This window comes from Antechinus flavipes, chromosome 2, assembly GCF_016432865.1.
Source record: "Antechinus flavipes isolate AdamAnt ecotype Samford, QLD, Australia chromosome 2, AdamAnt_v2, whole genome shotgun sequence".
Taxonomy (NCBI): domain Eukaryota; kingdom Metazoa; phylum Chordata; class Mammalia; order Dasyuromorphia; family Dasyuridae; genus Antechinus; species Antechinus flavipes.
In genome coordinates, this window is record NC_067399.1 from 221,204,235 (window position 1) to 221,224,381 (window position 20,147).

The 20,147-nt window shown below is 37.8% G+C and overlaps 1 protein-coding gene across 1 annotated transcript in view; it reads left to right on the top strand.

Moving 5' to 3' along the window:
* The window catches only part of ALK (ALK receptor tyrosine kinase), a 1,046,930-nt gene that overhangs the window by 277,249 nt on the left and 749,534 nt on the right, over positions 1-20,147 (top strand). The window lies entirely within an intron of this gene.

Sequence of the window (20,147 nt, forward strand, 5' to 3'; positions counted from 1 at the left end):
CTCTCTCCTTTGTGACCTTAGGAAAGTCAATGAAATTTTATGAGTTTTAACAATTGTACAAAATTATACAAAAATATAATATATATTTTATATTTGAAATAGATGACTTTTAAGGCCCCTCCAACTACTATTTCTATGATTCCCACTCACCTAGGCCCCTTCTCACCCTAAGCATTTTCTCTTTAATTGCTGACTACATATAGCAACTTGCTACCCCCTCACCCTCCTAAGGCTTTGTTAACTTTCTATTCTCTCTCCAGCACCAACAGCATCATCCCTTTGTTAGAATTTACTACTTTCCTTCATCTTATGCCTTTAGGTTCAGAGGAGCTCACCAGCTACTTTGACAAAATAATCCTTCTTTGTAGTCATAGAAACGTGTATTCATTTTAAATGTGGTCTCCTAGAGCAGTATATCAAACTCAAATAGAAATGAAGACCAACAGTCCATACACAAGGATCCCTCTGGGCTTCATTTTTAGCTTAGTTTCAAAATATGGAATTGTCTATATTTTATTGTCTTATTTTGTTAAATATTTTCCAGTTATATTTTAATTTGTTATCAGTTATACTCAGGAGTGTTATAGAATATCTCCATTTTACAAATATCTTCTAAACCATCAGTGAAGAAAATGACCTGGATTTCAGGGGGAGGTGGAGACTAGCTCTGGAAGAAGCATTTGGAAACAGGCAGTTCATTCAGTGTTTCATCCAAATCACAGGTCAATATAGGCTATCTATTTCTCCTTCAGTTAGTATCAAGTCACAGTGCTAATAGCAAACATGTTTAATTATTGTTTGCTTCCTCATTTCTGAACTTCATCCCAATCAGAGCCATCACTAGCAATTTGGACACTCAAGGCAAATAGCTTGAAATCTATCTGGAGACAAATAATATCAACCATGTTCTCAATCAACTTTGTAATTCATGATGTAGATATACAGAAATAAAATAAATTCAGAGAGAATTTGCTCATTATTGGTGATTTTATATAATAAAAATGCAGGAGCGCATGAATTAAGTTCTATCTTCTAAATGAGAATGACATGGTGTTAGTCTATGTGGGCTCATACTAATTGATCACCATTTGATGTTGACACTGCACTAATAGACACTGGCATTCTGGGAGCATTTGCCCAGAAAGTTTCACAAGCTGAAACCCTAAATAAGTGTTGTTATATATCTAAAGAACCTTGTGCATAACTTTTTCCACAGAAAGAAAAAATAATTCTTAGGAGAGGAACAAATTTGTGATGGTAGGACTTAGAAGTCATCAAATCCAACCTTCTACTGTACTTATCCCCTTTTTACGAAATCCCAAAAGTTAGTCACCTCATCTCAGCTTTAATCTTTCCATATATTGTGATTTCATTATCTCAATTCAGTATGTTTCTCATGTCAAATTCCTGAGCCTTAACTTCCTATGTTCCCTAATCTTTAGCTATTCATCCATAATTCTGACAGCCCACCCATGAGATCTACTTTAAGATAGAACCCTTCACACCTGAATTCAATTTATATTCATGTGTTTATACCATGCATGCTAGGAGTAGAAATTTCTAATGGACTCCTATAGTCCACTATCTATTTCCAAAATCATGGCTTTGGGGGAAGTCAGGATTTGTAGAATATTATTTCTAAGGTAGTCACTTGTAGGAACAGCTCGTCCATGAGTCTGACCACTTAACTTCTAAGTCCCCCTCAACCATTCACTAGATGAATGACTTTGAATGAAATATTTCTCTTCTGAGTCTCAATTAAAATTAAATCATTATTAGATTGTTATAAAAATAGTCTCTCTTGAAGACTAAGTGTGTGTATACGTGTGTGAAGAGGGATGTCAAATTAATGAAGTTAATTAAAATTAAGAGGATTAATTTTAATTTAATGAGAAATGTTTCCTAATTTCATATCTAGGTCTATGAATCTATGAACTGGCCAGCTTTCTTAGCTTAAATAGCACTCTGTTTTGTTTTTTTTTTTTCTCTTTTGGAAAGAAGGAAAAATCAAGGCTGCTACTGATCAAATATTGTTTAAGCTTACAGATACAATTAGTATAGTCATTTTCATTATTATTTTTGGTTCTATATCTTGTAGTACCTATTATCTCCTCATTGCCAAGGTACCTAAATAGCTTGGTGATTTCAGATCTTTCCACTATATTCTTATTCAGGGGTAAATCAGTCAGTCAGCCAGGACCATTGGAGATGGGACTAGTCCCAAAAGTCAAGAGGTTAAATCATTCACTCTACAAAGCAAACCAATGATGAAGTTCAGGTTAGACTTCCTACTTCCATGTTCCTCTATGATTTGATAGAGACATTAGGCAGGATCCAGGACCATAAATCAAAACCTGTCAAGAGCTATAGAGGAGACATTTTCAGAAATGTTAATAACTTCATTAATTTCAAGACCTCAGACTTGGACAGAGAAATTTGGTCAGACTATTCCAGCCTGAAGGGATAATTTTTCAGACAGTGATAAGTAACTAAGTCTTAACAAGTGGATACAGGCACCTTAAGGAGAACATAAGTTTCTGTGGATATTGTCTATCGAAACTTTTCCACAGGTTAAGATTTTTTTTAGCCAGGTCCAAAAGACTGAAATAAGGAAACATGTACTTTCTCCCTTCAAAAATCACTTTTCTCTCACCTACAAAGCAACCCTGTTACACCCCCCTACACACACCTCCTAATCCCCACGTTCCCAACCTTCATGGCCATGAGGATCTAGCCACCTCTTCTACTTTTTTTGGCCAAAATGAAAATATTCCATCTTTCTACTTCCAGCCCGAGTTCTGGTGGGTGTCAGACCAGAATAACTAATTGAGAAAGTGAGCCCAGTATGCAATGCCACGGGCAGCAGCTAGCTCTGTCCTTTCTTAAGCAAGGTGTCAGCCCCAGATTGACTGCAGCTCCTTCCACACCATTGTTTTATGAGGAGAGATGAGGTGGAGAGAGGCTAATAAGATTTACTCACCCCCAGTCTGTAATTATCTGCTTGAGGAAAAAGTTTGACCTACCTTTTTGAAGGCTCTCCATATTTCTTCTAATTTACGTTGGGGCTTTTTATGTTGGAGGATATATATTTTCGTCAGTGGCATTTGGTATCGGATTCCAGCTCTTAGTTGTCACAAGGTGTGAGTGACGGGGGCTTCACTAATTTCATCTTCTGGAAGCAGAGAGCAGCCCATCTCTCCCTAGGGCTCTGATGGAAGCCGTATCAGAAGTTTTTCCTTTGCCTTTTTATCATCGGCTCCTGATGACTGTAGACTTATTTATAGGTTTGTCTAAAAAAAAAAAAAATGAGTCTCAACTGCCTCTCCAGATAGAAATCAGTTCTACCAGAAGCAGCAGGTGGTGAGAAATTAAGGACACTGAGTTTATTGAAAAGTAGTTTTAATCACTAAAAATTCCAGAAACATAAAAACAGAAGGCCTGAAGTCCAAAACCCCCTGTCAACTGGCATTCCCTTACATTTAGCTATGCTGGTGGTTCAGTAAGTTCAGGTTGAATTGATCAAAGGGCAGCTAGGTGACACAGTATTTGGAAAGAATACTGGTCCTGGAGCTAGGAATACTCATCTTCCAGAGTTCAAAACACCTTGTATGACCTTGTCTGTAGAGATCTAGCTGTGTTAGTGTGGACAAGTTGCTTAATCCAGTTTGCCTTAGTTTTCTCCTCTGTAAAAGGAGCTGGAGAAGGAAATGGAAAATCACTTTAGTATCTTTAATATCTTTGCTGAAGAAATCCGAAATCTCATGTCACCAAAAGATGGACATGCCTGAAAAAAAATGAATAAATGCAATACAAGCAGAAGTAACCAAACTAACACTCACCCGGGATATTCAACACTCTGATTCCAATTAAGGCTGACTGATGCATCTGAATCCCAGGACCTTTGACACCCTATGGAACCTTTCTTGGACCCGTTTCCTCCTTTGTAAAATGGCTAGGTCTCACAAAATTATTTCCAGATCTAACCCTCTCAGGTCTTTAGTATTCTAAGGTTTTGTCTCTCCTGAGTGCAACTACCAATTGCAATATGAAGAGAAAAGCAGATTGGGTCTAGAGCCAGAAGCCTTGGACCTGAATTTCAGATCTAACATTACCTAAGTAACTCGTGAAAGATGTAGGCCTCTGTGAGCCTCAAATTTCTTTTTTCATACAATGAGAGGGTTGGACTAGGTGATCCTAGTCCTTTTCAAATATAAGATTCCATGCTCTTAAGATAAAGAAATTAGCTTCTTCCCTATATTTAAGGATGACCAGAATCAATTTGTACATCATTCTCTGGGAAGCACAACATCTCCTTGTCTTACCTTTGACTTTTCCAGGATAGCTTCCTATTTCAACTGATTATCTTTGCTAACTAGGAGTTCTGGGAAGTCTGGCGTAGTGCTAAAAAGCTGACCTCTGTGTCAGGAAGACCAGATATGTCCAAGTGTTGCCTCTAACACGTATTACCTGTGTGACTCTGGACAAGTCACTTTCCACTGCTCCTAATATTTGCAGAGCAGGTATGCATCTGCTAGGATGCTCCTTATTCGTGGCTCTGAATGTCAATGATATGATATGATAGTTTTGGTGTAAAGCAAAGTAATCTCATGAACTAACTAGGCTCCTAGTCAATGACTGGGAGTTTCTTGGTATTGTTTAATCATGTCCAACTCTTCCTAATCCTGTTTAGGGATTGTTTATTTATTTATTTGTAGTCTTAGAGTTTGTTGTTTGTTTTGGTATATAATGAGGGGATTGTTAAGATGGAGTGGCTTACCATTTCCTTCTCCAGCTCACTTTACAGATGAGGAAACTGAGGCAAACAGGATTAAATGACTTATCCAAGGTCACACAGCTAGAAAGTATCTGAGACAAAATTTGAACTTTCATCCTCCTGACTCTAGGCCTCTATCCACTGCCTCAGGGATTTTCTTTATCAGCAGGAATTTATTAGATACTTATAATTGCCCAAGCCCATGATAAGTGCCAGAGACACAAAGAAAGGCAAGAATATGGTCCATACTCTGAAGGAGCTCACATTCTCCTGAAGAAGATAACACACAAACAACCTTGTACATAGGATATCAGAGGTGTCAAACAAGTGGAAATCTGGATTTAAGTATCCCAGTGAGTTGCACATTGACAGATTTTCAATGTAATATTATCTAAATTTTATAGTCTTTTTAATTTGATAAATATTTCCCAATTTTATTTTATTTTGATTTTTGCACTTGGGAAGATTGTAAGCCTCAGTACCAGATGGTTGACCCTTCTATAGAAGATACAAACAATATAAATTAAAGGAAATTTTAGAGGTAAGGGACTAGTCGTGAATAGTCCGGAGGCCCGAAAAGGCCTCCTGCCCAAGGCAGGTTTTTGAGGTGAGCATGGAAAGAAGCTAAGTAAGCTAGGAGTTGGAATGAGGAAGTAAAACATTCTAGGAATGGGGGTATGTGAGTAGTGGGAAGCAGCTCCTACAAATGCACCAAGTCCACAGATGTAGCATCTTGTGTGAAGAATAGCAAGTGGGCCAGTAATTCGCTTATAATTGGCTAATAGCATACATGGAGGGGAGTCATATGCAAGAAGATTAGCAAGGTGGGCAGGGGTCAGATTAAGAAGGACTTCAAATGCCAAAGAGAGGATTTTATATAACTTTCTGGAAGAAATAAGGAGCCAGTGGAGTGTATTGAATAGGGAGAACAGCACAGTCAGTCATGAGGAATATTATCTTGCCTAGTCTAGTCTCACTTTACACCAAAACTCTCCTATCCCTGGCATTCAGAGCCATGAACAAGGAATGCCTTAGCAGAGCATTTCTGCTCTGCAAATATTAGGAGCACTGAAGTAAAAGTGTCACTAGCTAATACGTGTTAGAGGCAACACTTGGACGTATCTTTGAGGTCAGCTTTCTGTGCACTATGCCAGACTCCCCAGAACACCTAGTTAGCAAAAATAATCAGTTGAAATAGGGAGAGATGACAAGAACCCTTAACCTATGGTGGAGAGGTGGGTGCCTCTAAAAGATCTGTCATGAAGGTAAAAGTGACAAGATTTGAGAACAGATTTGTTATGTAAAGTGCCTGCCAATGAGGAGTTTTACACTGTTTAAGGAGTGCATACACAGCATTTTTATGCCCTCTCTATTTTGCTGCTTTGGGGCAAAGCCATAGTCATCTCAGCCTAGTTGCAGCTGTGTTGAGAGAGCTCTGTTGGCTATTGAATGGAACTTCTATTAAAACTTCTGCTTTTCAGGTCTATAGGGATCCATGCAATTTAGTGACTATTGCTTTAGAAGAAGAGGAAAAATTAGTAAATTAGGGTTTTTTAATTACTTTCCCCCCTGTCCTGTTAATGTATCAATTTATTTGACAGGGAAGTCAAATTTATAGATATCTAGTTAAATAGATATAATTTAAAAACCAATCACGAAACCAAGAAGAGAAAACAAAAAGGCCTCCCATCCCTTATGGGACTGGCATCACTGTCTCTGGCAAAGAGAAGGTTTGATCACAGTTCTAAAATTATTACACATTAATATGCCTGGCAGCAACCACCATCTCCACTCTCAAGAGCCAGGCTTCAAAGCAAAATGGCTCCTTATCTTTTGTGCGTGTCTCATCAGGGCCAAAAAAAGTCCTCCTCCCCTTCCCTGCCAGGAGACTTCCTCAGCTTCCTTTATGTTCGCTTCCTATCCTTGCTCTGATGAGCCAAGTAACAGTGTTCTTTCCTGGTCCCTGACTCCGTAAGTCGGTCAGTGTCACAGAAAATTTCTGAGAGGGGATTCAATTCCGAGTCTTTCTGATTCAGTCTCCGTTCACCGTGCCATATTGCCTCTCTAGAACCCTAACAAGTTGGGATAACACTCTGACAATCATGGGAGGCCTTTGCAGGTCTTTCTGAATAGGACCTCATAAGCAGAGAGTGAATGGAATAAGCATTTATCAAGCACCTGCTGTCTATCAAAGACTGTGCTAATCATTTTACAGATCCTAACTTATTTGATCCTGTAGCACAGTGACCATAGATTTAGAGCTGGAAAGGACCTTAGAGTCCTGCCCTATTATATTATAGTTATGGAAAATGAAGCCCGGAGGAGTTACATTATTTACCTGGGGTCACAGATTTAATGTCTGAGACAGCGTTTGAACCGAACACAGCTGAGCTATGCTTCTGCCTCCACTTGTGGGTCCTCCACTGATACACTTTGTGCCTCCAGAGCCTCAGTCCGCTCCTTCTCAAATAGGCTGCTATGGCCATCGTTGTTCAAGATGTCTCAGGACATTCGGGATGCTGGGAGGATCCCAGGAGGGAAAGAAGATGTCACTGAGACAAGGTCTGCCTGATCTGGTCTACTTCTAACGTTTCCGGGGGAATAAAAGCATTTCTATGCCTCGGTTTCAAAACTATGTGAATTTGGTATTTCAGAACTCTGAAAGACTGAAGGGACAAATCAGACACATAGGAAGAAGGTTGGACTCCTGGGCCACTGTCCTTATTGATTACACAGATTGCCTCTGCTGTAGTAGGATAGCACGACGTCTCTAGGGTATTGTCTATGTTTGAGTCAATGATGCATCTATAAAGTCCTGGGAGGCCCTAAATCTAGGACCTCTATACCCCAAGGGACTGCAATTCAATTTCAAGAGTCATAAAGAGATGAGCTTAGGGGAAGGGGAGGAGGTTAAAACATGGCCAGTCTGGATATGTTGAACGAACAGGAAGGCTTTCTGCCCTCCTAAGGAAGAAAAGTTCAGAAGTGTCTCCCTTCCTTGGAATTCTGAGACCAAGCAATGAGGGCAGGCCTTGCACAGTACCCCTGGAGCTGTACCAGCCCCCCAGCTATACAATCCATGGATGTGCTGGAAGAGCCCCGGAGCATCTGTCAAAACTTGGATGTAACCAGTGGGAATCAATGCACATTTTTAGATATTTGAGTGGATCCATGATGCCATTGAGAGGGATGTTCACTCCAATGATATAGATTCCAAAGAGGTCAAAATCAAATAGAAATGGATCCCTGCAGATTGCCCATTGACTTAGAAAACCACAAATTAGCATTATCTGTGTTCTTCATAATTTATTTATTTTATCAAACATTTTACAGTTATGTTTTCATCTGGGTCAACCACATTCTATGTAAGTTTAACAACTCTAAAGAGATCACACCCAAACACATCCCATGAGACTTTTGTCCATGTCCTCTTATAAATGCTCCCCGAGGGATCTCTCTAATATACTAGGGAAATTCCTCTGAATTCCTTTCTGTTGTGTTGATATCAACAGAGCATGTGGACAGTTGGTGCATTTATTTATTATCTTTTGCTTTCCCACCTCATTCACCTACTTTTTTTCCAGTCATATGCCTTTCTGATGATATTTTTACTTCTCTAGGGCAACTTTTTGTTGATATTTTCCCATCTACTTGTATCCACCATGTGCCATTTCATTTTCTTAGATGACCCACAACTTTAATTTGTCAGAATGTGATATTCCATATATAATCAAACAATAGCATTAGAAAAATGTTGATCTTAAAAATATGAACCTTTATTTTAAAGAGAATCTTGTTGGCATTTCTCCAATTATGAAATTTCTCAAACAATTTGTCTTTCTCCCCTTATCCTTCTATTCAACTCAGGATCCATGTCCTTGTCCATGTTCCAGATCTATCCAAGAGATGGAAACTATTTAAATTTAAGTTGACCTATTTAGGAAAGCCATATGTGTGCAAAATGCCCTTCCTAGCTATATTATTGCAGATATGTTCAAGATATAGAATCTGGACAATGTACACATTGCTTGAAACTGCTCATACGATGGCATACATATCTAGGAAGCAAGTGTTTGGCATTTATTGATTTTTCCTGAGTAGGTTAGTGAGGTAGAACTCTTGAGGGATTTTTTTTTATTTTTAAATTTATTTTAAAGCTTTTTATTTTGAAAACATATGCATAGATAATTTTCAACATTCATCCTTGTAAAACCTTGTGCTCGAAAATTTTTCCCTCCCCTCCCATAGATGGAAAGTAATTCAATATATGTTAAACATGTACAGTTTTTCTATACATATTTCCACAATTATCAGGAAAATCAGATCAAAAAGGAAACAAATGAGAAAGAAAACAAAATGCAAGCAAACATCAACAAAAAAGGTAAAAATACTATGTTATGATCCACACTAGAACCCACAGTCTGGGTTGCAGATGACTCTCCTCATCACAAGACCATTGGAACTGGCCTGAATCATCTTGAGGGATTTTGAATGACATTAAGGTAGTTCTGTAGCATCCTAAGGTACAATGCAAAAGAATCATGTCAAGCACAAAGAGAGATATCCAGGTGAGCTCACTTTCAATAGAAAATGACTCCTCTCTTTGGATTAACTCTGCTTTTCTATGACTGTTTTCTTAATCTGCTATACTCAATGATCTCTGCAGTTCTTTCTAACTCCAGGCAAATGATGCACAAATATTTCCAAATGTGTAAATATAGGAAAACCAGGAACCCTGTCTACCTAATATAATCTATCTCATATTAGTGTGATTTGGCCCTCCAAAAACTGTTCACCAGAACCAGATATTCCCAGAGTTAGTGTACTCTATTATGATCTCTTTTTCCTAATAGAACTAGAAAAATCTACTGACCAGTCAATTTACATATGAGAGAGATCAAAATTCTCTTTCAAGTTCTGGTGAAATCTCTTTACATTGCCTAATACTCAGATACACAGATAAGGCTTGACTCAGGAAGTGTATTATCCTGCTAGATAAGATACTAATATTATAGCAAACACTTCTACCACTGCATCTATGTCTGTCTTTGAAGTTGTACTTATAACTCTTTTTATAAAAAAGCTTTAACTTTTAATTTTTTATTGCTATCTTTTTGTTTTTAATCCAACAAATCTGGGGATGGTTCCCACAAGAAGCTCCAACTCTGGGATCTAGATTCAGTTTGGAGCCTATAGTCTAAATAGATAAGGCTTTTTTTTTTCATTCTCTACCTCATTTACCTCCCACCCCAGAAATTAGCCTTAGTTAGAGCTTTTATCTAAGATCTTCTAAAAACTGGACTATGATAGACTCTTCCAGAAGAGTACTAGGTGCATCAAATAAATACTAATTATGGGGTGACTGTTGATTTACTCTACTAAAAATGAAATTCTTAAAGCTCAAAAGCCTCTTAAGCATTGATTAATATAGAACATATGCTTAAAAGCTAAAAGAGTATTAGGTCACCTACTATCCTCTTTTCAGGAGGTAAAGGCAACATCATAGTTTTGCTCTACAGATATTTCATATTCACCTTGGAATCATACTATCTGTGATGGTTATTAGCTTCTCTTTTGAGAAGTTAGTGATGAAATTATCTCCTGCCAGAACATCGGTTCCTGTCTCTACAAACTCAAGTTGTTACCAATGGGGCTAGAAAGATCAATTTCTCACATTTACTGTACAGTGACCTGGCTCAGAAGAGGCAACCAAGGACTTGAGGTCTGGTTTCTGGCTCACTTGGAACAGCTCATGCTCCTGTAGAATATGTGTGAAGTCTCATTGCTGCCAAGGGATGAGTAGAAGAGAAATCCCTTCCCTGCTCCAGCTAGAAAAACAAGGGCTAGTTGACACTGAGTGTTTGTTGGACAACAAAGAGATCTCCTTGAAAGATACCAGAGGTTAACTCTCTTACTTCCTTTCATTGCCTATAGAAAAGGGGGTGTATTCTCTTTCTGTTGTCATTTGCTTGCATTTTGTTTTTTCTCAGTTTATTTTTCCTCCTTGATCCGATTTTTCGTGTGCAGCAAGATAACTGTATAATTATGTATACATATATTGGATTTAACCTATACTTTAACATATTTAACATGTATTGGACTATCTGCCATCTGGGAGGGTGGGGAAAAGGAGGGGAAAATTTGGAACAGAAGGTTTTGCAAGGGTCAATGCTGAAAATTTACCTATGCATATGTTCTGGAAGTAAAAAAGCTTTACTAAAAAAATAATAAAAGAAAAAAGAAAAGGGGGTATGGAGTAGTTGGGGAGCTCAGGGGAAGGGGTTCTTTTTGGCTCAGCCACCAATCTTTGTTGACATAGTCCTTAGTCAAAGGAACCAATAAGGGATGGCTGCATCATTCCTAAACAAAGTGCCCATACTTTAACTAGAGGGCATTTCTACAGTCTGAGGCCACGCATCATCAGCTCAAACCTATTACATTTATATCACCATCATTTCCAAATAGATCCATTTTTCCTTCATCAACCTACAAGCCGTTCCTTTTATTAAAAAAAAAATAAAAAAGAAAGGAAAAAAATGCTGTTCAGCAAAATCAAAACAACTCATAGATCCTTAAGGTGTATAAAGGATTTTCTTTATAGAAGTTTTTGGGGTCATTAGTAGAAGCTATTATTATCAGATTTTACAGATGAAGAAACTGAGGCTCCAGGGAGATTGCTCAGAGTTAGTAAATTACAGAACCTGTATTTACATTATGACCTTATGATTTCAGGTCCAAAGATCTTCTCAATATACAAGGTTATACTCTAATATTTTGATTTTCCTCAGTTCCTGTAGACCTTTAGGGATCTAAGTCTCTCCCAGTCTCACTCCAGTTAAATGCAGAATTTTTATTTTTTTTTTGTTTGCTTCTAGTTCATTCACCTTTCTTCCTCAGATTGTTTATATGTAAGACTCAATGAAGCACACTGCTCCCTCTTCCCTTTGTGTTTCCGAAAGATTCCTCACATTACAGTAGCTTGTTAGCAGGACTCCCCACATTTCACACTAGTCCTTTCAGGAACAGTGTTGATGCTATAGGATTCATACATATATTGAAGTCTTCCACTTGAATCTGTTAGTTTTATAAGACACTTAGTCTACAGACCATATTAAACAGGATCAATGATGCTTTCAGCCTGCATCAGCCTGTTTTCCATCATAATATAAACACCAAAAAACCCTTAACTGACTGAAAGGACATGTTTGTATTGCTTATGATTCTCTTCCATGAAGAAATAATACTACATTTTTGTTTTTATAAAATAAATGTGGAGAAAGGCTTTCACAAGCAACTCCAACTCTGGGCTTAAGTAAATCTAGATTCAATTTTGAGTGACCCTTTTGTGCACACATGTATAAGGATGTATAGCTTACTGTTTATAAAGCACTTTCCTGATAATACTATGTGGTAAAGAATGCAAGTAGCATTATCCCCATTTTGTAGGTAAGAAAGTTAAGGCTTAGAGAGAGAAAAAAGTCTGGATGGAGGTGAAGATAGTAAGGAAATAAAGAACCAAACCCATATGAGAATCAGTTGAAGAAATGGAAGAGATTCAGCCTTCAAATGAGAACACTTAGGAGGAACATAGCAACCATCTCTCGCTTCTTTCTCATTCTCTTTCCCTTTTCTTCTCACTTTATCTCCCACTTTCTGTTCATCTATTTCCCTCCCTATCCCCTTCTCTATTTCTCATACATCCCAGATACTAAGCCCTGCCACCCCTAATACTAATAACTGTTTTGTTGATTTTTATGTAGCACTTCAATTGGAGAGGTAGTATAGTGTATTGGATAGGGCTCTGGACTTGGAATTAAGAAGTTCTAAGTTCAGCTCCCACCTCAGATACTTGCTAATTGTGACATTGGGCAAATCTCTCTTTTTCTGGCTTGATTAACTCAATTCTAGATATTTGGCCTCAATAATTTATAAGATCCTTTTTGACACTAAATTTAAATTGTTTTTTTATCTAAGGACTACAGTTTGCATACAGTAGGCCTTCAAAAAAAATTTGTTGATTAGCTGATGTTGTATAGAGACCGTAATATGTGCCTGTTAATTTATTTCATTAAAATACTATCAAACATTCATTTTGCCCTACTTATATTTGACTACTTGGACAATATTCATTATTTTATTAATAAAATTTAGACAAATTATTAATAAACTTCTAACAAATTCTTTTTCAAAATTTGTTGTTTTACAGTATATAAATTTAAATTTGTTTAGAATGTTTAGAAAGATTTCTCCATCATGCCTTTACAAAGGTATTTTCTTTCCCCCTTCCAGACCCAACCTTTCAAGCTTGCTTTTTAAATGTTGTCTTTCTCATTAGAATGTAAGATCCTAGAGAGAAAGGGCTATATTTGTATTCCCAGAATTTAGCAGAATGCTTGGGTCATAGCAAGTGCTTAATTAGACTTATTGTGGTCTGACTAACTAAATAAAATCAATATGGCATAGTTGATCAAATTCTGGACTTAATGTCAGGGAGGGTTTTTTCATCATCATTGTCATGTCAAACTCTTCATGATGCCATTTGGGCAAAAATGCTTTGCTATTTCTTCTCCAGCTCTTTTTACAGAGGAAGAAACAGAAGCATACAAGGTTAAGTGACTTGCCTGGGGTCACACAGGTAATACGTGTCTGAGGCCAAATTTGAACTTAGGAAAATGATTCTGGGTCCAGTGTTCTAACTACTGTACCACTTAGCTTCCATAAGATCAGAGAGACCTGGGTTCAAAACATACCCATATTGTAGAGTAGTTGTGTGACCTTGAACATCAGTTGAATGAGAACGATGGGCTTGATTACCACAAAACTCTCTTCCAGCTTCTTCTGTGCTTCTTAATTACTTTGTTAGGACTAATATACTAAGTTATAAACAGCAATTTGCGTTGGGGGAAAGGGATCCCCCAGGTAGATCCCTATGCTGACAAAATTTTAGATCATCTTGTATGTATGTCCTTTGAGTGTTGGAAGGTTGGTCATGGGAGTAAAATGTCAGAACTCTAGTCAGTTCAGAGTGGAGACAGACTGTGAAGTCCTGTGGTTGCTTTGTGAAGATCTGTGCTTGTAAGCGATAAACCATTTGGGATTTGCTTCTTGAACTACTCTATAGAGGGCACTTGTACCAATCATCAAAGAACACATAAAAATCAAAAGAAGTCCCTGCTTTCATTGATTTTATATGTTAGAGGAAGAGAAAAGGGATATATGTGCACAAATAATCATAAGAAAAAATAAAATATGCTAATATGTACATTATAAAGATATGAAATTCTGTGAAAGGGCTAAGGAATAAGGGAAGGCTTCATGGGGAAAGGTGCATTTGTCCTAAATCTGGAAAGATAGCAGGACGGCATAGTGGAAAGATCTCTGGCAGTGGAGCCAAAAGACCTAGAGTCAAATCATAAGGGATGATGTGTAAAACCTATACTTTGGTTAATTTAACCTCACTTACTCTCACTTAACCTCATAGACTTGTAAATCTAAAACTGAGAAAGACGTCAAAAAGTATCTAGTCCAGTCCCTTTATTTTACAGATAATTAGTTTAAGTGACTTGCCTAAGTCAGATGAATACCAAATTTCAGAGACAGGATGTAAATCAAGTGCTCTGCCTTCTCAGCTGGTACTTATTCCCCAGTTCTAAGGAACTTCCTTCCTTGGACATGTGTCCGCATCTATAAAATGAGGAAATTGTGCTAGATAGCTTCCTATGATTCTCAACAGAGGAGACAGGAAGGAAAAATATACACAGTGATAGGGAAGAGGAGAGGTTTGTTCAATGAGAAGTAAAAAAAAAAAAATCCAGTTTTACTGAAACATATCTAAGGTCATTAGAACATATAAAAATCTGAAGGTCAGAGACATCAGCCATGTGAAAGCAAGCTGGCAAAGTAAGATGAAGCCATACTGCATTAGGCCTTGAATGCCAGAGTGAAACTTCTCTTTGATAGGCAATAGGGAATCATGAAAGACTCCTGAGTAGGGAAGGGCCAGAATAAGAGCTATGCATTAGAAAGATTAATCTGGCAGCCTGAGTGTGGGATGGATTGGAGGGGGAAATACAATTCACAAAGCAATTAAAAGCACTTCACAATTTGCTTCTACCCTGAGCTGACTGCAGTCAAATTACTTTATATCTTCCATCAGCCTAAGCTGGAAAAGCCCTGTGGCATTCTCCATGGGGTGGGAGTGTGGGGAGGAGGGGAAGGAAGAAGAAAATCCATAAAGACCCCAAACATCACCAGCACAACATTTTAAAATGTCAGATTTTATTAATCACACCTTAGCTTGAATTCTAAAGCAGCCACAGTCCATTGGCAACACTGATTTACCAGGGTAGGAAATGCTATTTGGACCCATCCAAAAAAAAAAAAAAATCACAACCATGACCTTCCTCCACTGCCCAATTTATTAGCCATTCAACTGTAGTATAAACAAGTCAGATATTTGTTCTCTGTAAACAAATCAAAACAATGTAGTGAACCCAGGGACCATTCTGAGGCCCCTAAACTAGGTTTCCATTGTAATGAATGAAATGACATCCCTTGGTATTCACTATAAACCTATGATACAGGCAGGGCAGATAGTGTCATTCCCATTTTACAGATGAAGAAACTGAAATCTGGAAAAATGAAGTGACTTATCCAAGATCAGAGAGATACAATTAAACAATATTGACCTTTCTCTGAGCCCATGAAAATTTTATATATACACATATATATCTTACATGTTTTACTTTTCCTAGATGAAAGACAAATATGAAAATAGATATTATTATAATAATAATATAATATGATAAAAATAATGATAGCTAGCACTTATAAAGCCCTTTAAGGTTTGAACAGTGCTTCACAAATATGATCTCATTTTAACCTCATGAAAACCCTGCGAGATAAATTCAATTATTATTTTCATTTTTAAGATAAGGAAACTGAGACAGACAGAGGTTAAGTAACTTGAAAGTTCTGAATCTGGATCCTGATTCCAGGATCCACTCCTGATTCCGGGTAAAATGCTCTACCTATACTATGTAGTGCTAATATAGTAGGAGACCTGGTAAAGGCCCAGTCCTTAAAGTATGTTTAGATTTGTCCTTCCCAGTGATTTAAATAGAGCATATTTAACATATGGAAGTTTGGGAAGCCAGTTTGGGATATGAGTGATTGAGCTGTTGGGACAGAGTGATTACAAAAGGCTTTTAATTAGTTGCAGAGCCAGAAGAGTAGAAGACTCAAAAGATGCTGAGTCTGAAATGAATTGTCATATAAATGAGATGACCCCTCCCCATTCTCTCAGTCTCTTTTCCCTTCTAAAATCAAGCGAGGGAGTCCTGTGAGCTGGGGGGTTGGTGAAGGAATGGTAGGTGCACTATCTCCCACCTGTCTTCCATGTGTTCATGAACACACGGTGCAATTGTTTCTTTTGGACTGATATTTCTCTGATGTTTTGGGTCACTTTAAAGTTATGTCCAACCCTTTATAACCCCAGTTTGGGTTTTCTAAGTAATGATATTGGAGTGGTTTGCCATTTCCTGCTCCAGCTCATTCTACAGATGAGGAATTGAGGCAAACAGGTTTAAGTGACTTTCCAAACATTACACAGCAGTAAGTGTTTCATCACATTTGAACTCAGGTCTTCTTGATTCCAAGTTCAGCAATCTATCCATTAAGTTTCCTAGCTGTCTCTTTCTGATATTAGGCAACTATACATATAAAGATAGAATCGACCAGGTTCAATCTATAAACTTCAAAAATCAAAAGCTATAAGAGCTCTTGAACTCAGGAAAAAAAATTTTTTTTGGCCACTGCTTCCACCTCTTCTTCTACCTACTTTGGCTACAGTGGGACCTCAGACGACTCTTTTGATATTTCAGTTCATGAAGGAATACCTGCACATGCTCTAAAGATTAGATCCTCATTAATTAGTCCCCTTCTCATACACACATAAACACTCATTAAATTTAAAAATGCTTTTGCATGCATGATTTCTTTTGATTCTTACTAAAAATCTTGTGAAAGAGTTAGGTCTAATATTATTAGCTTCATCTTTTAAATAAGGAAACTGACACTCAGAGAGATTGAGGCTTTTCTCAAGAGTATATAGCGAGAAAATGATAAGGCTGGTACTATAACCCAGAGCTCCTGACTTTCAGGGTCCATTATGCCAGAATTTGACTTTTCTGATACAGAAGCTCCATAAGTCATTTTATTAGACCTAATCAATTTATCTGTACTTATTAACCACCTAATATGTCAGACAGCGGATAAGATATTAAGGACTGTGGGTTTGTTTGTTTGGAGTTGATGGGGAGCAGGGTGAGGCAAGTAAGTATTAGGAGCTGTTATTTCATGAGTCTAAGGAACTTCCAGTGAAGAAATTCCCTCTCTCAATATAGATTTGCATCTAATTTGCAAGTTATAGTCTTAGATAGTTGGTTGGAGTTCTGAGAGGTTAAATTTCCTGCTCAGATAGTCAGTATGGCATCCAAGGAAGCTGTAATTTTTTAAAATAACTTTTTATTGACAGAACCCATGCCAGGATAATTTTTTACAACATTATCCCTTGCACTCACTTTTGTTCCGATTTTTCCCCTCCCTCCCTCCACCCTATACATGTTAAATATGTCCCAGTATATCCTAGATACCATATATGTGTGCAGAACTGAACAGTTCTCTTGTTGCACAGGGAGAATTGGATTCAGAAGGTAAAAATAACCCAGGAAGAAAAACAAAAATGCAAGCAGTTTATGTTCATTTCCCAGTGTTCTTTCTTTGGGTGTAGCTGCTTCTGTCCATCATTGATCAGTTGGAACTGAGTAAGATCTCTTTGTCAAAGAAATCCAGGAAGCTGTAATTAAACCCAAGTCAAATCCAAGACCAAGATACTGCTTCACTAGTGCCAGAGATAGAAAGACAAAAAAAAAAAAAAAAAAAAAAAAAAAAAAAAGAAAAAAGATTTTTTAGCCTCAATGACAATAAAACAAAATGTACATATATAATTTTTAAAAATAAAAATTGAAGAAAACAGTAGAAGGGACCTAATTTTAGTCTCTATGACTCTTATATAGCTAGGTATCTTAGCAGATGGAGGACTACCAGGTGTGAGCCTGAGCAAGTAGTTTTACCACTATCTGCATCAGTTTCCTCACCTGCAAAATGAAAATAATAATGTAACATTATAATTGTTGTGAGGATCAAATGAAAAAAAAATTGTAAAGTGCTTTGTAAATTATCAAGTGTTTTATAAATGTAATTATTATAAGTATATCTTCACCTTTGATATAAAAATTAAGTAGGTCTTTGGGGATATCATATCAAGAAAGATGGAACTGATATAACTGCTTTTATGTTTATGTCAAAAACAAAGTGTTAGGCCTCCATTCTGTAGGTTAGACCATTCAAAAGTTATAATGGCCCAATTCTCCATGAAAAGGAATTCAAACTAGAGCATAAGCCTTTCACAGGCATCATGGGGTAATTAATGGCAGATCAATGGACTGGAAATCAAGACTTACACTTGTGTTTATAATGTGAACCTGAGCAAATTTGGGCTTCATTTTCCCCACCTGTTCAAAGAGAAGGTGGACTCGATGACCATCCCTTCCAGCTCTGTCTCCATGAACATATAATCCATTGTATGATTATTAGTCTCCTTTGTATTCTTTACTAAAATATTCTGTTTCACAGAACCAGAGAACTTTAGAATTGGAAGGAACCTTAGAGCTCTTCTACCTAATGTTTTTATTTTAGGCTTGAATTAGTTGAGACCCAGCGATTGCCAGGAAATTAGTAAACATTTATTAATGCTTACCATATGCCAGGCACGGTGAAAAACACTGGAGATTTAATTTAAAGAAAGGCAAAAACAGCCCCTGCTCTCAAGAAGGTCACAATCTAATGGGAAAACAACATGCGGGCAACCAAATACAAAGATAAACATGGGATAAATTGGAAATAATCAACAGAGGGAAGATACTGACATTAATAAGGATTGGGAAAACCTTCCTGTGGATGGTAGGGTTTTAATTGGCACTTATAGGAATTCAGGAAGTTGAGCTGAGAAGGTAGAGAATTCCAGGCATAAAAGAGAGTCTTAAGTCTGGAGGTGGATTGTATCAGTATCACTCTATGGAGAGAAGGTATAAAAAGTATGAAAAGAGTAGAATAAGGCAGCTTTATCAAGAGCTTTCAACAAGAGGGGAAAAGTCTTACCCAGGCTCACATAAATAGCAAAGAGTTAAATCTGTTTCTTCTGACTCAATTAAATTCAGTAAACATTTATTGAGCTCCTACTATGTACCAAGCATATTGCCAAAGGGTAACTAGGTAGCATAGTGGATGGAGTGCCAGGACTCACCTTCATGAGTTCAAATCCAGCCTCAGATGTTTACTAGCTCTCAGTTTGCCTCAGTGTTCCTCATCTGTAAAATGAGCTGGAGAAGGAAATGGCAAACTCCTCCAGTATCTTTGCCAAGAAAACCCCAAAAGGGGTCACAAAGAGCTGGACATGACTGAAAAATCACTAAATAACAAGTGTGCTAACCATTAGGGACACCAAAAGAGACAACATATAGTTCCGCCTTCAAGGAGTTTGTAGTCTACTGGAAGCCAGCTTAAGGAAGAGTGAGACGTGGAGAACAGAGCTGCTGGGCTCATTCTGTGGTTCTGAGAATGACAGCTTGGTGAGCTATGGCCATATAATTCACTCTCAGAAGTGGAAATATTCATCCACAAAAACTCCTGGGCATTTGTTCCCTCTGTTCATTCATCATTCATTGGCTCCCATTCTTATTTGCTGCTACTTTTCATCTGAATTTTTCTAGCTGTTCACCAACTTGCTCTTGACCCAGCTTTTCTACCTCTGTGTTCTCATGACTTTGAAGCTCTTGATCCTTCCCTTTATCTCTGAACTCTCCAGCTATGGAGCAAGCATGTACATGACCCAGTGTGGGACCCCTCCAATTCTGATGTTCTTAGTGACATAATGAGCATGCTCCCCCTCAGTTCTGTCTTTGTCACTGACACTATGCATTGGAGAGCTGCTGCGGGTTCACCTCCCCTGAGGGATGCTGAGTGGAACAGCAGTGGAAGTGCAAATTTAGAGCTGGAATTATGGACCATAAAGATGATTGAGTCCAAACCTCCCATTTTATACATGATAAGGAAGGCTCGAGAAGGTTCACAATCTCACCCAAGATCCCAAAGACAGGTCTGGACAGAGCCAGGATATAAAATGAAATCTTCTAACTTCCCCAATGTCAGGGTGCTTCCCACTGGGCTACTTTACCTCTAAAGACAACTCACAGGAACCTAGAAAACTGGCTTCTTCCTCTTTGTCTTTGGAACTTGGCTTTTCCCTATTAAA